This window comes from Crocuta crocuta, unplaced genomic scaffold (assembly GCF_008692635.1).
Source record: "Crocuta crocuta isolate KB4526 unplaced genomic scaffold, BGI_CrCroc_1.0 scaffold258, whole genome shotgun sequence".
In the NCBI taxonomy this organism is placed as follows: Eukaryota; Metazoa; Chordata; class Mammalia; order Carnivora; family Hyaenidae; genus Crocuta; species Crocuta crocuta.
The window spans coordinates 3750466-3764264 of record NW_027532842.1 but is presented as its reverse complement, the minus strand read 5'-3'; the positions used below and the strand labels follow the sequence as shown (position 1 = coordinate 3764264).

Here is a 13799-nt window from a genome sequence, read left to right as displayed (position 1 = left end):
CCCCCTAAACAGCGAGGCCTCTCTTCCATTTATTGTCACCTGTCTGCAGGTCTAAAACAGGACGCTTCCCTCTCTGTGTTAAAAGTGCCTCCTCAGGGCACCTGGGGGGCTCAGTTAAAGCATTCGACTTCAGCTCAGGTCATGATCTCACGGTTTGTGGGTTTGAACCCCGCGTCGGGCTCTGTGCTGACAGCTCAGAGCCTAGAAACAGTCTTCAGATTCTGTGACTCCCTCTCTCTCTGACCCTCCCCTGCTCACACTGTCTCTCTCTCTCTCTCTCAGAAATAAATAAAACATTTTAAAAAATTAAAAATAAAAATAAAAGTGCCTCCTTGGCGTGGTTTAGGAGGAAGCACCCAGGTAGTAAGTCGAGTCTTTCACCACAGATAATGAATAATGAATGTTATTCAGTGTGAAGATGACGGCAATTCTTCACCTGTCAGATGAAAAGGGCCCAGAAAAGAAGGGTTTAAAAATAGCAGAGACCCTGAGAGCTATGGTCTGTGAGGCAGGGAGGAGGCGGGAGGGGCCAGCCAGGCACAGTGGGAGATGTCCAGAGCTCCTCCGTTAGGACTGAAGGACTTTCTCTCTGGGGCCCTGACCTTGGAACAGGGTCCCTCCTTCCCTTTCAGAAGTGCACGTGCAGCCCATCTTTGCTCCGTCCCGCAACGAAGAAGAACAGAAACACCTCCACACACAGCACCCCGGAAGTCTGGGTTTCTGCTTCCCACGAGCTCATTCAGAGACCATTTATAAAATGAGGGGCTGGGGGAAGGTTCTGGGAGGCGGCATAATGGAAGGAACACCGGGTCTGGAGTCAGGTGACCCAGAATTAATTCGATGGTACCAATAACTTTCCGCACAGCCTTGGCGGTTAACCTGGCTTGGAGGTTGGGACTCCTCCCCTCATGAGGATTCAGTGAGATATTCTACGTGAACCCCTGTTCAAGGATCTCAGTGAAGACAAGTTCTCCGCCTACTAGCTTCACCTGTGTGGCTACAGCTCTCTCTCCGCCTGTGTTCTTCCAGCCCTTTCTATCCGCACACAGATTCTCTGCTGCCTTCCTTCTTTACCGTAAGTTCCTCTGCCTTAGATAACCACCAGCCCATGAAGGCAGCGGCTGTTTCTCGTATCATCACCGTTGCCTTGTGGTCGGAACGGAACCCAGTACCTGGTCATTGCTCACTGTATACTGAGTAGTCAGTCTGATCCTCCCCTAATAACTCCTGGTTTTATGAAAACAAAGGTGCAGATTACTTTTTTTTAAGTGTTGATTCAACCAATGCATAGGTTACTGGTCAGCAGCTGAAGGGCACAACCAAAATGTCTATGTTAGTGGAACTTCACAGTTATTCCCCTTTACTAATGATTAGACCTCAACCTCATTGTTCCCTTGCCAAGCCCTCTGAGGGACCTGGAGTAAGTCGCAGGGGGGACTTCCTGCAAACATCACCACCATCAGCTACCCAGCTGAGAGATTGAAAGATCAGAGGGCTTCCAGTGCAGAGCCTGGGTAAGAAGTTCCCATTCTAAGAATTACAAGGCGTTTGGGGCTCCTGGGGGGCTCAGTCGGTTAAGCATCCGACTTCAGCTCAGGTCATGATCTTGCAGTTTGTGAGTTCGAGCTCCGCGTCGGGCTCTGTGCTGACAGCTCAGAGCCTAGGGCCTGCTTTGGATTCTGTGTCTCCCTCTCTCTCTGCCCCTCCCCTGCTCACACTCTGCCTCTCTCTCAAAACGGAATAAAGATTAAAAAAAGAATTACAAGGCAGTTGGCTTTGGGGAGGAAAGCATGTGAGGAGGAAAAGTCTGTGCCTGGATTGAATGGACATTGGCAGGTCCAAGACAAAAGCATCAACTCCTCCAGACGGGGTTAGGAACTGCGGCTTCTACAAATTCAACCAAATTCGCACCTCTGTGTCTCGGAGTCTTGTGTCGTTAAGGAGCAGGGCGAGTAGATTATCTCTCCGTCTGCAGCTTACCCCCTGCTCCCCCAAGTGCAGGGCCGAGACAGACTCATGTTCTTCCTCCACGGGAGTTTCCTGCCTCACTCCAGCAGGCTGCTTATTTGTATCCACGGCCAAGGAGCTTTCAGGGAAAAGCAATTTTCTCCCGGGAGCTACAAACACTGACCTGTGACAGATGAGTAACAAACACCACAGTGTCTGGAGAAAAAAATAAAACAGAGTCTCATTTCCGTCTTCAGTATTGTCCTTCCGGTGCCAATGATTCTTTATTGTCAACCACTGAGGACAATCAGAGCCTGCCCATTAAAAACTGGCTTTCTGTAATGACTAGCACCGTTCAGATACAGATGGGAACTAAAAAAACAAAAACAGCCCCAAAAAACCCACAAAAATTGATGGCGATGATTAAAAGCCTGAAGATTTTCAATCAATTGTTCTCAATTTCTCTTAAAAATAAAGCACAATCTGTTTGCTTCAATGGCAGTATAGCCTTCCCAGTGTCATAACCTGAATGGAGAAGAAAGGAAGATACTAGATTTGTGCTCTGTCTCTTCCTTGTGGGAACTGGTGACTAGTGACAAATAGATGTATTCAATGAATCTGTCAGAGGTAAGATGCTGAGACTTAATAGCGTTAAAACAGCAATATTCCCCAAATTGCTCTACTGACACAAAATCCTAGCTGGCTTTTCTTGAAGAAGTTGACAAATGGATCCTAGAATTCATATGGGCCCAAAGAGCCAAAATCATGAAAGGAACAGCAGTTTGGGAAGACTGATGCTTCCTGATTTCAAAACTTCCTACAAAGCCGTGGTAATCCAGACAATATTCTACTGGTGTCGGGACAGACACATTAATGGACTAGAATTGAGAGTCCAGAAATAAGCCCTTACGTTTATGGCCAATTTAGTTTTGCCAAAGATGACAAGATAATTCATTGGGGGAAAGAATAGGCTTCTCAAAAAGAGATCATTAGGGAGGCACCTAGGTGGCTCAGTCAGTTAAGCATCCGACTTCAGCTCAGGTCATGATCTCACAGTTCGTGGGTTCGAGCCCCGTGTCGGGCTCTGTGCTGACAGCTCGGAGCCTGGAGCCTGTTTCAGATTCTGTGTCTCCCTCTCTCTCTGCCCCTCCCCTGCTCATGCTCCGTCTTTCTCTGTGTCAAAAATAAAAATAAAAACTATAAAAAATTAAAAAAAAAAAAGAGATCATTAGAGGGATGCCTGGGTGGCTCAGTCAGTTAAGCATCCGACTTTGGCTCAGGTCATGATTTCACAGCCTGTGTGTGAGTTCAAGCCCCGTGTTGGGCTCTGTGCTCACAGCTTGGATTGCTTCAGATTTTGTCTCCCTCTCTCTCTGCCCTTTCCCTGCTTGTGCGTGCTCTCTCTCTCTCAAATATAAATAAACATTAAAGATTTTTTAAAAAGATATCATAGACCTAAATGTACAAGCTAGAACTATAAAACCCTTACAAAAAGCACAAGGGTAAGTCTTAATGACCCGGGTTTGGCAACGTTTTCTTAGATATGACACTAAAAACACAAGCTACAAAAGAAGTAGGTAAATTGGGCCTCATCAAAACTAAGCACATTTATACTTCAAACAATACCGGCAAGAAGTAAAAAGAGGGGAAGACGATGAAGCAAGAGGAAAAAAACAAGATCCCACTGGTTCCAGAAAATCGGGGGAAAAAAAGAAAAAGAAAGGCTTATCAAGTCCTCAAAGCCACTCAAGCAAAACAGGCACTTTTGGAAAAGAAGGAGCAGAAGGAAGGAAGAGGAAAAAGGGTCAAGTTGAAACGTCTGGAATGGTTCCTGCACAATTCCTGGTGACAAGGTGACATGGCGCACCCAAGATGCTGACTGAAAGTGAAGCTTCACGTCTTGGAAGTGCCACGTAAACATCCCGTGGCCTGAGTTGTAAGTGTCCAGAAGATTCATGGGGCGATTGTACCGGTACAGAGGACCACTGCAAGGCTTCTTCTGGAAGGTTTTCCAAGATGTCGTCATCAAAGCGATTCCTGAGACCATAACAATGCTACATATAGTCGAACCTTATGTGACCCGGGGCTTTCCAAGTCTGAAGTCTGTCTGAGAACTCGTCTTGAAACATAAGCAGGCCAAGGTCAAGAATGAGAGCATCTCTCTGATAGATAATAGTGATGGAGGAGTCCCCTGGAGAAGTTGGTGTTAGTTGTTTAGAAAACCTCATTCGTGAAGTTGCCTTTTCAAGGAAAAGTTTCTAGGTAACCACAAGGGCTCTTGCACCGTTTCCATCTCTCAGTGGCCCATCATGCTCTAGAGAATAGAGTGGGCTTCCTCAAGGCGATGGGCTCCCCTGGCTGTCAGGGTGAACACCACAATTCGGCAGCTGAACTAAACCCAGATTTTCTGAAACACAGTGAGTTTGAAGCATGCATTTCTTCTTTGGGGAATTCTTATACTGTATCTTCAAAGAATATTGTTTTCTGCTATGTCTTCAGAAGCTGCAGGGAATGGTCAGGGAAAAGATGATGATGTTCCCAGCATCATCTTCCATTGACTGCCCCTCACAGCCCAGCTCCAAGGGAAAGTTCCAGCGTGTTTTCCATATTGCCTGCCACTGGCACCTCTGAAATCAGCAAAGGGGTTCTGTTTGGTCACATCTTCTATCTTCAGGTTTAATGTTGGTGAATGAACAGCCAAACATGAACTCAAGACAGCAGTGGGCCAAGCCCAGGGGTATACTTGGAAGCTGGGGGTTTCTAGGGCCTTGTTTTGGAAAGAACTTGAAATAGAATCAGACAGAAGAGAGAGAGAAAAAAAGACAACACATAGACTCAGAGACAATACTTGCAAATCCCTTGTTAAGGGACTTGTCTCCAGAATATGTAAAGAATCCTTACAACTCAACAACAAGAAGATGAATTTGTATCATCAAAATCGTATGCCACTTTAAAAATGGGCAGAGGATATGAACAGACATCTCTCCCAAGAAGATATTTAAAGGTCAATATACACATGAAAAGATGCATACTATTATTAATCATTAGGGAAATGCTAACCATAACCTTATGAGGTACCACTTCACACTTAATAGGATGGTTATAATAATAATAATTTAAAAAAAGACCATAGCAAGAATGTGGAGAGATTGAAACCCTCCTACAATGCTGATGGGAATGTAAAATGGTGCAGCCACTTTGGAAAGCAGCAATTCCTCAGTAAGTAAACACAGAGTTAGCCTATGATATCATCATGAGAACTTCTCATCGATGCACCTGTTGAATTATTTTTCAATTCGAGGCGCCTGGGTTGCTCAGTCATTTAAGCATCCGACTTCAGATCAGGTCATGATCTCATGGCTCATGAGTTTGAGCCCCACATTGGGCTCTGTGCTGACAACTAGCTCAGAGCCTGGAGCCTGCTTCCAATTCTGTGTAACCCCTCCCTCACTCGTGCTTTGTCTCTCTTCCTCTTTCAAAAATAAATATTTTAAAATTTTTATTTATATTTTAATAAGTTTGTTTAGTTTGCATTTTCAGAAACAACTCTTTAAAAATGCCATTTGCCAGTGTATTATACATAATCTAAAAGTAATAAATGATTCAGAGGGTGATTTCTTATCATTCATTATTATTCCATTAATTAATCCATTATTTCCATTAATTAGCTGGCCAGCCGCAGGGCTCTTTTGGAACCATGTCACAGATATGTCCAGCTTGTCTCAGGCTCAGACAAGAATTGACACTTAACAAAGAGTGTACTTTCTTACACCATCTTTTACGAGGCTAAAACTTGGATCTTGAGTGTGAAGGATTTCTCTTAAATCCTTGATTGCCTGTTTAAGCTGACATTTTTTTCTTCCCTACTTCATGCAACCCTGATGTTCCCCAGTCTCAATGGCTGTCCTCATTACTGCTGCAACTTCCGTTACCTGGTCAGCCTGGGCTCATAATACCTTAGAATGATGCTCGTTAAATTTCATTATGACACCAAGGTCACCCTTTTGAGTAGCCATTAGCAACCTGAACATTTGCTGTCAGTACTTGCTCCTTGTAAGTCCCAAAGCCTCCTGATGTGCCTCCAGTGATATACGAAGTTCTTTGTGTTCTTGCTGCCCGTCTCTGTCTGACCTCTGCTGTGCCTTGGCCAATATCTTGAGTCTCCATTCAGTTCTTGAATTTCTTCCTACTGCTGCTTCATTACTTCCACTCCTCTTGAGAGCCACGGTTTGCTCATAAGGAGATGGTGTTGCTTTGTTATGGTCTCTCGATCTTTCAACAAGGGTTGTAGCATCAGCAAAGGTCTTCTGATCTCCATTCTTTGCAGCTAAAATGGTTGGCTGGAGGACAACATGGTCTATTTAACCTCCAATGGTGCAGAAACAGCGGGCATGATTCCTTTCAGTGAAGGAAAAGTAAGATGCCAAGAGGAACCACGTCCAAGACTTTGAGTGGGGTTGGCTACCTAGCCCCCTTCCTGAATCCCATTATCGTTCTTCTGTGTCCCTTCCCTTTAGTCCTGAATTTTTTTTGCCCAGGGTCATGTGTGATAAGTGCTCTCTCCCCATAGTTAGAGTGGTTAACGATCACCCAGTGAAACAATGAAACGAACATCTGAAACCAAGATGAACATCTGAAAACAAGATGACTCTTCCCTGAAGCAGATTTGTCTCTGCTTTTGTTTAACATGGGCCTATTTTTCTATTGTCCCGGAGGGCAGCTGAACCCATCCTCACTATTTTAGTCGGTTGGAAACCCAGGCTATGATGAGGGAGTATTCATGGAGTAACCCAACTATACGATGTACTTCTGGTAAAACTCCTAGGCAACCCTCCATCTTTGAAGCTTCCCTCTCAGACCACGGGGGNGATGAGGGAGTATTCATGGAGTAACCCAACTATACGATGTACTTCTGGTAAAACTCCTAGGCAACCATCTTTGAAGCTTCCCTCTCAGACCACGGGGGACCCCAAGCAAAGATGAGTCAGGATTCCAGCTGCCCCATGCCCTCCCAACCTCAGGTGGAAGGTTCTGGAAGGCTCTCAGCATTTCTGACAGCGTTCCAGATGTGAGGCTGCCTACGGGCTGAAGCTATGCATGGAGGTGCCTGCATCAGTTTTGTGATATGTGAGAACACACCTACTGGACACCCTCTGCACTCACTCCAGGCAAACCCTGAGATTGCACCACTAGGAACTGATCTTCCTCCCTCCAGCTTCCATTAAACTGTGAATACTCTTCGCACCGGATGCTGATAGGAAGGCTGAGAGTGCTCTTAATAAAACCAAATACATTTGCCTTCATCCCCTGTCCCTAAATCAGCATTTCTCAATGTGGGGCCACAGATCATATTTGTCACATAATCACCTGGGGAGTTTGTTGGTTTGCCAGACAAACATTAGTGCCTTCAAGTCTTTAGGCCCAGAGAGGGGAAATTTGCATTTCAAACAAACTTATTTCGCACATGAGTTTAGGTACTGTTCTGGCTGAGCTGAAGCCTGGTCCCGCAATCCTAAACCCTGGCATCCAACGGTCCCTCACTTTGTCATGACAAAGACTGATGAATGCAAATCTCTTCATACTAAAGCAGTGTCTTAGGTGATTGGTCAACCTTGTCCATCACAGGGCTGCTTTAAGATATCTGTGGAGTATGTTAATAGATTTAGTTTAGAAAATCTAATTCCTGTTTTAAGAACCCACAGATTGCATCATGTAAGTTCTGCCATGCCATTCATGTCCTTCTCTTACCCTTCGTCCAGGCTGGGACGTGTACAATTACCTTCCCTCTCTGAGCCAGTGGTTCGCAACCTTGGCTGCATATCAGAACCACCACGGGAGCTTTTAAAACTACCAATGCCCAGCTCACGACCCAGACTGACTGCACCTGAATTTCTGCAGTAAGATCCAAGGATGTTTAAACCAGTATGTTTAAAGCTGCTCCAGCAATTCTAGTGGGCAAAGCTAAAACTACAGTTCTCAGGGAACTTTGAGCACATTTCTCACAGACGCCCAGCCCGTCCACGTGTGGGCCAATGGTCCAGCCTCCGCGTCCTTCCCCATCTGTGGGAACGCACTTGCCCATGACTCCATCCATCCCCTGGGCTCTCTCACTCCAGGAAAGACTGGCGTGACCCACTGCACACTTGCAGGTCTTCTACCGCCAGTAAAGTTGCACCATTTGGCTCCTGGCTATGATCTGCCTGTTCTGTTCCCCGGGCTGTCCGCTCACTGCCTCGGGAGGCCTTCCCTCTCTCACTCAGCCTTGCCTTCTGCCCTGACACAACCAAGCCACACAGCTCCCCCACTGGAGTAGACTTTAAAGCCCATCACTTCAGAAACAGGCACTCCTCCCATCAACCACTTACATCAGCTCACCTTCCTGGCCAGTGCCCGAAGTGCTGACCGCACTGTGGGCAAGGGAAGAGCGAGGCAAGATAACCTCTCCAAACCTCAGGCTCTCAGGCTGCATGGTGAGAATAATAATGCATAGCTCCCAGGCTCTGAGAGCCAGCGGATGAGGTTGCCCTCCCTCCGAGGTGGCCTTGGATAACTTCTGAGCCCTTCCCTGGACTGGGGGCAGGCCTAGAGCCTCCTGAAGAATGAAAAGGATTAGGTCAGAAGTTGGTACTTCTGGGGTCCTATTCCACAACCATGCCTTGGGACCCTCAGGTTACCCTCCAGTCTACCTGGAGCCTGGACCTTACGCCTGTTATGTCGAGGGGTCCAAGCCACAGGCTACCATGGTTCACTAGCCAAGTCCAGCTGGGGGAGAGGGGCAGGGCCAGACCAGACGAAGCCTACAGGACATATCTGGCACAACTTGAGGTTGAGTCCTCCCTGGGGTACTTGTCCACCCCCATCTATGTGACCGGCCATGTCATGGTACCCACCCGAGCAGAGCTTCTCGATTGCCCTCTGCATCAATTAGTAGACACTGCTGGGGCCACAGTCCTCTGGGGGCCTCACGACCTCCCGTGCAAATAACAAAACCAGCCAGCAAGATGGATGTGACGGGTAAAGAGACAACATATGGAAAAGGGCTTCTCATCCTAACCAACTGTGGTACCAATTTTAGCTGTACGGTTGCCAAGGAGAGAACTGCGTTCTTCCACTGAGATGCCACTCTGGGCAGCTGCAGAACTCTCCCTGGACTGTGGCTTCCCCCTCTCCAGCCGTCTTCAGGGTCAGACATTCCTGGGTGCGACTCCCAGCTCGAAGCTCTATGCATGACCTTGACCATGCGTTGCAGGTTTCTTGAGAACCAGCTTCTTCATTTGAAGTATGAGAATAGTTCAGAGTTGTTGTAAATATTACAAATGTCAAAATGATTCAAGACTAGAAATAACAACACATACGTGTGAGACAGCTGACTTATACACACCTATTAAATAAGGGCTTTTGCTATTAATATTACTGTGACTGCAAGCCAGGAAGTGCGGGATCTCACCTCTGGGGAAGGACTTTTAGAAGGGGACTTCATTAGTGTCCTCGGCAGCCCACTTGAAGGATAACTTTCCCCTCCTTCCACCTCCCCTGAGCCTTCTGCAATATGCCCACTTTGGCACCCCAGTTGCCGAGAGCTCTCACACACACAATGACTAGTGTCATGTTTTCACCCCCTTTTAATAAGTGAGGAAAAGGGGCGCCTGGGTGGCTTAGTCGGTTAAGCGTCCGACTTTCGCTTAGGTCATGATCTCGCGGTTCGTGGGTTCGGGCCCACGTCGGGCTCTGTGCTGACTGCCAGCTCAGAGCCTGGAGCCTGTTTCAGTCTGTGACTCCCTCTCTCTCTGACCCTCCCCTGCTCACGCTGTCTCTCTCTCTCTCTCTCTCTCTCTCCTAGAAATAAATAAAACATTAAAAAAAAAATAAGTGAGGAAAAGAGTCCCCTCTGTTCATAGGTGGCAGAGCCAAGAGCCACGCTCAGTAGCTTCTGGCTCTAGACTCCAGGCCCATTCCTCTGCTTGCTTGGCCCTCTCTGCTCACAAGAGTTACATTTGGTAGCAGTTTTGGGGTTTTGTTTTGTTTTTATAAAATCATGATTATTGCCTCTTCTATCTATAGCATCATAGAGCATAACACAATGAGAAGAGGAAGGAGAAGTTGCCAAATCCTGATTCAGAGATGGGTTTGGTGTTTTCCTTATGTTGGTTCATTTCTGTTTCACTGCAGCTCTACGTCTCCTGCCAAGGGACAGCCTGGAATGGATATTGGCCTTAATCCCAGGTCTCCTCTTCCTGGTATTCTTGATACCCAGGGTAATGAGTTTCTGTTTCCCAGGCAGCGTGGCCTCTTTGACTTCTGGACATAAGCCGTCTGCTTGGAGCTGGGATTTGATGTTTTCAGTATTTCCCTCATTGACTTCTGCCCTAGGGCCCCCATTCTATTCATCTGGGTCTGTTCTTAGTCATAGCCTCCTCCTGCTACTCCCCCGGCACTGTCGGGACCACTGGGAGCTGGGGAACGGCACCAGGCAGTGGAAGACATGGCCCAAGGTTAGCTGTGGAGACCTCTAATAACTGGGAGCTCCACCACTACCACCACCGAAGAGTCGACGCTCGGTGGTGGTCTTTGTGGACATAGCAGAGGCACATACCCAAAGCGGGCCCTCCACAGGATGAAATGACAGCAAGGAGATACGGTGCACTTACCGCATAGTCCATATTTATTAGATGACCTGGAGAGTGCCACCTGCTTGCCCTTGAGGAGACAAGACATGTTTACTTGAAATTCAGTGCAATTTTAGGTGTAATGTATACTAATGATATATACTTACAGTTAAGCTACAGCATATAGACCAGAGGAATGTCCAGAAGGGTCTGAGATTTTTCTTGCTTTCCCATTAAATTAGCTGTCACAGTTCTACGGATGTGGGTAGAAGACACGAGACTTGGGTCAGAGACAAAGGATGTTATTACTCCTAGTACATCTTCCTCTGCACATACCCTCAAGTTCATAGGGCACTGTGGAGCAATCCAGTGGGTGGTGAATGCACAGTGTGTCTTTGCATCTAAAAATATTTATTTGTTATTGGGAGAGAGGGAGAGCACACACACAAGCAAGAGAGGGGCAGAGAGAGAGAGAGGGAGGGAGAGAGAATCCCAAGCAGGCTCTGCACTGACAATGCAGAGCCTGAAGTGGGGCTCTATCTCAAGAACCTGTGAGATCGTGACCTGAGCCAAAGCCAAGGGTCAGGTGCTCAACCAACTGAGCCACCCAGGTGCCCCAGTCTTTTGCATTTTTGTGTGTCTTATTAGCAGAGGGAATAATAAGTTGGGAAACCCTTAGCTGGGAAACCCTCAATCCTATAAGAGGTTCCTGACAAATCTGCCCAAACTTGGCCCTGGAGAGAGACATTATCTTTATTACACTAGTCAGGAAAAATATCTTTGTGCCTCCCCCAACTTTTTCTACCTTTCAAAGTTGTTTGCTCTATAAACATCCTTGAAAACTCATCCAGGACAAAGACCATCATTGCCTCTGCTAATAAGACACACAAAAATGCAAAAGACTGGGGCACCTGGGTGGCTCAGTTGGTTGAGCACCTGACCCTTGGCTTTGGCTCAGGTCACGATCTCACAGGTTCTTGAGATAGAGCCCCACTTCAGGCTCTGCATTGTCAGTGCAGAGCCTGCTTGGGATTCTCTCTCCTTCCCTCTCTCTCTCTCTCTCTCTGCCCCTCTCCTGCTTGTGTGTGTGCTCTCCCTCTCTCTCAATAATAAATAAATGTTTTTAGATGCAAAAGACCCATAGAAAATTGTCTCCAAAAAGCTATAAAAGTCTGTAAGTGAGAAGTTGCAAATTGAGAAAGACTGCATCTAACTAATGGGATAAGGGGCATTTCCAGTTGATTAAGGACACAAACTGATTTTCCCCCCAACATTTTTCTTGTCTGATTCTATTTAACATGTAATCTGCATGGAGAGATTTCTTGAACATATGCCTGGGAGGAAGGACCGCCCAAAGGATGTTGAGTGCAAGGGACCAATCAGCCTGGAAGGTGTAATTTTCTTGAACGTAATCCTAAAGGCAGCTGATTCAGTGCAGGAGATGGAGAGCCAGCTAGAAAACTCACTGGGGGCCTCCAGATTTGCTCACTTGGGAAGGGAGGGATCACCATGAATGCTTTTGCCGGGGCTGGAGTTTTGTTCCTTCGGTTCTCTGCGAAGTCTGGATTGCTGATGATAATGACCATGAACCTCGTTCTCAATCATCTGAACTCATAGAGGGGTGTGAAATCCCAAGGAGAAAACAATCTGAAAGTCTTGTTTGTTTTGGCTTTGGGAAGCATTCTGTGACTCAGAAAATTCTTCCTTCTCCATAAGGAGGAGAGAAACTGACAGAGCATCATGTTCCCTTCAAGTGCACGAGATCGTGTTCTTCTTGGATCTGTGTACCCAGAGTGTGCTAGGAGGTGCAAGATGCCACAGGATAAAAATAGTGCACTTTCCTGGAGCATTAAATTCTCATTCATTCATTCAATAGTGAATTCGTTAATTTGTTCAATAATTAATTTTCTCAGTTTGTCATATACTAAGCCTTTTCACTCCGTAGGTAATTTAAGTTATATCTTTATAGTACACTAACATAAATGTTTTCTCTTTTTAAAATTTTTTTTAATGTTTATTTATTTTAGAGAGACAGAGTGTGCGTGGGGGAGGGGCAGAGAGAGAGGGAGACATGGAATCTGAAGCAGACTCCTGGCTCTGGGCTGTCAGCACAGAGTCCGATGCGGGGCTCGAACTCATGGACCATGAGATCATGACCTGAGCCAAAGTCGGACGCTTAACTGACTGAGCCACCCAGGTGCCCCTATCATAAATGTTTTCAAGTGGGCTGACTATTTCATGTTAATTTTTTTAAATGTGGCTATAGACATTAAAAACATTTCCCACTAGTCTTTTCCTTGATTCTTTTACCTAACAAAATTTTACCAATGAATAGCTATGTGCCAGACATGGCTCTAGATATGTAAATAAACGAATAAGACAATTTTAGGAAAAGGTAAGTGCTGTAAAAAAAATAAAACTGAGCAGAGTATAGACAGTGACTGGAAGAAGGGATGGCTGAATTAGACAAATAGTCGGGGAAGAGGTGACATTTGGCCGAGATCTGAACTACAGCAAAAAGCAACAAGATGTGAGATGACCTGAGGGTCATGTTAGAAAACACTAGGCATGGAAAACAGCAAGTGCAAAGGGCCTGAGGTCTGAAGAGTTCAAAAGGTAGAAAGGAGGTCAGTGTGGCTGGACAGTCATGAGCAAGGAGGTAAAAGGCATAAAATGGCAACAGAGAGGTAGAAAGAAGCCAGCCTCTGGGGGCTTTTATAAAAAACCATGGCAAAGAGCACGGGTATGAAGGGAAGCCTTGCAAAATCTATCAACAATGGGGCTATTTGATCTGACTTATGCTTTAAATAGCAACCTTGGGCAAGAGTGAAGGTGGGGAAGCTGTGAGGAGACTAATGGTTTATATGCAGTCTCCGCTGGCATTAAAGGTACCGGGATGGAAAAGCTGAATGAGAAGCCCACGCTTATGCGAATACGGGGGCACAGGTGGGAGAACGCCCCCGGCTTGCATCTGGACTACATGGGGCATGTGCTCAAATCTTCAAAGTACTCCATCAACGTGCAGACCATCAAGTAGATGGCAAAGGTGGCCATGACATGTATGTGGCAGCGTGAAGCCAGGGACTGGCCTTATAGAAAGAGAAAGGACAAGAGTGCCCGTCCCTCCTCTCCCTGCCATCCCCAGCCTCAGAGCTTCCGACAGGAAGCAACATCCTGACCTCACATGGACTTTTCCAGTGGAATCCACCCGCCCAGTAACATGGCGATTTGGAAGCAAGAGTTAGC

The 13799-nt window shown here is 46.4% G+C and overlaps 1 pseudogene; it reads left to right on the top strand.

The window, feature by feature from the left end:
- The first annotated feature begins 3601 nt into the window (after window positions 1-3601).
- On the top strand, window positions 3602-13590 carry LOC144216131 (large ribosomal subunit protein uL30 pseudogene; annotated as a pseudogene).
- Window positions 13591-13799: the final 209 nt, after the last annotated feature.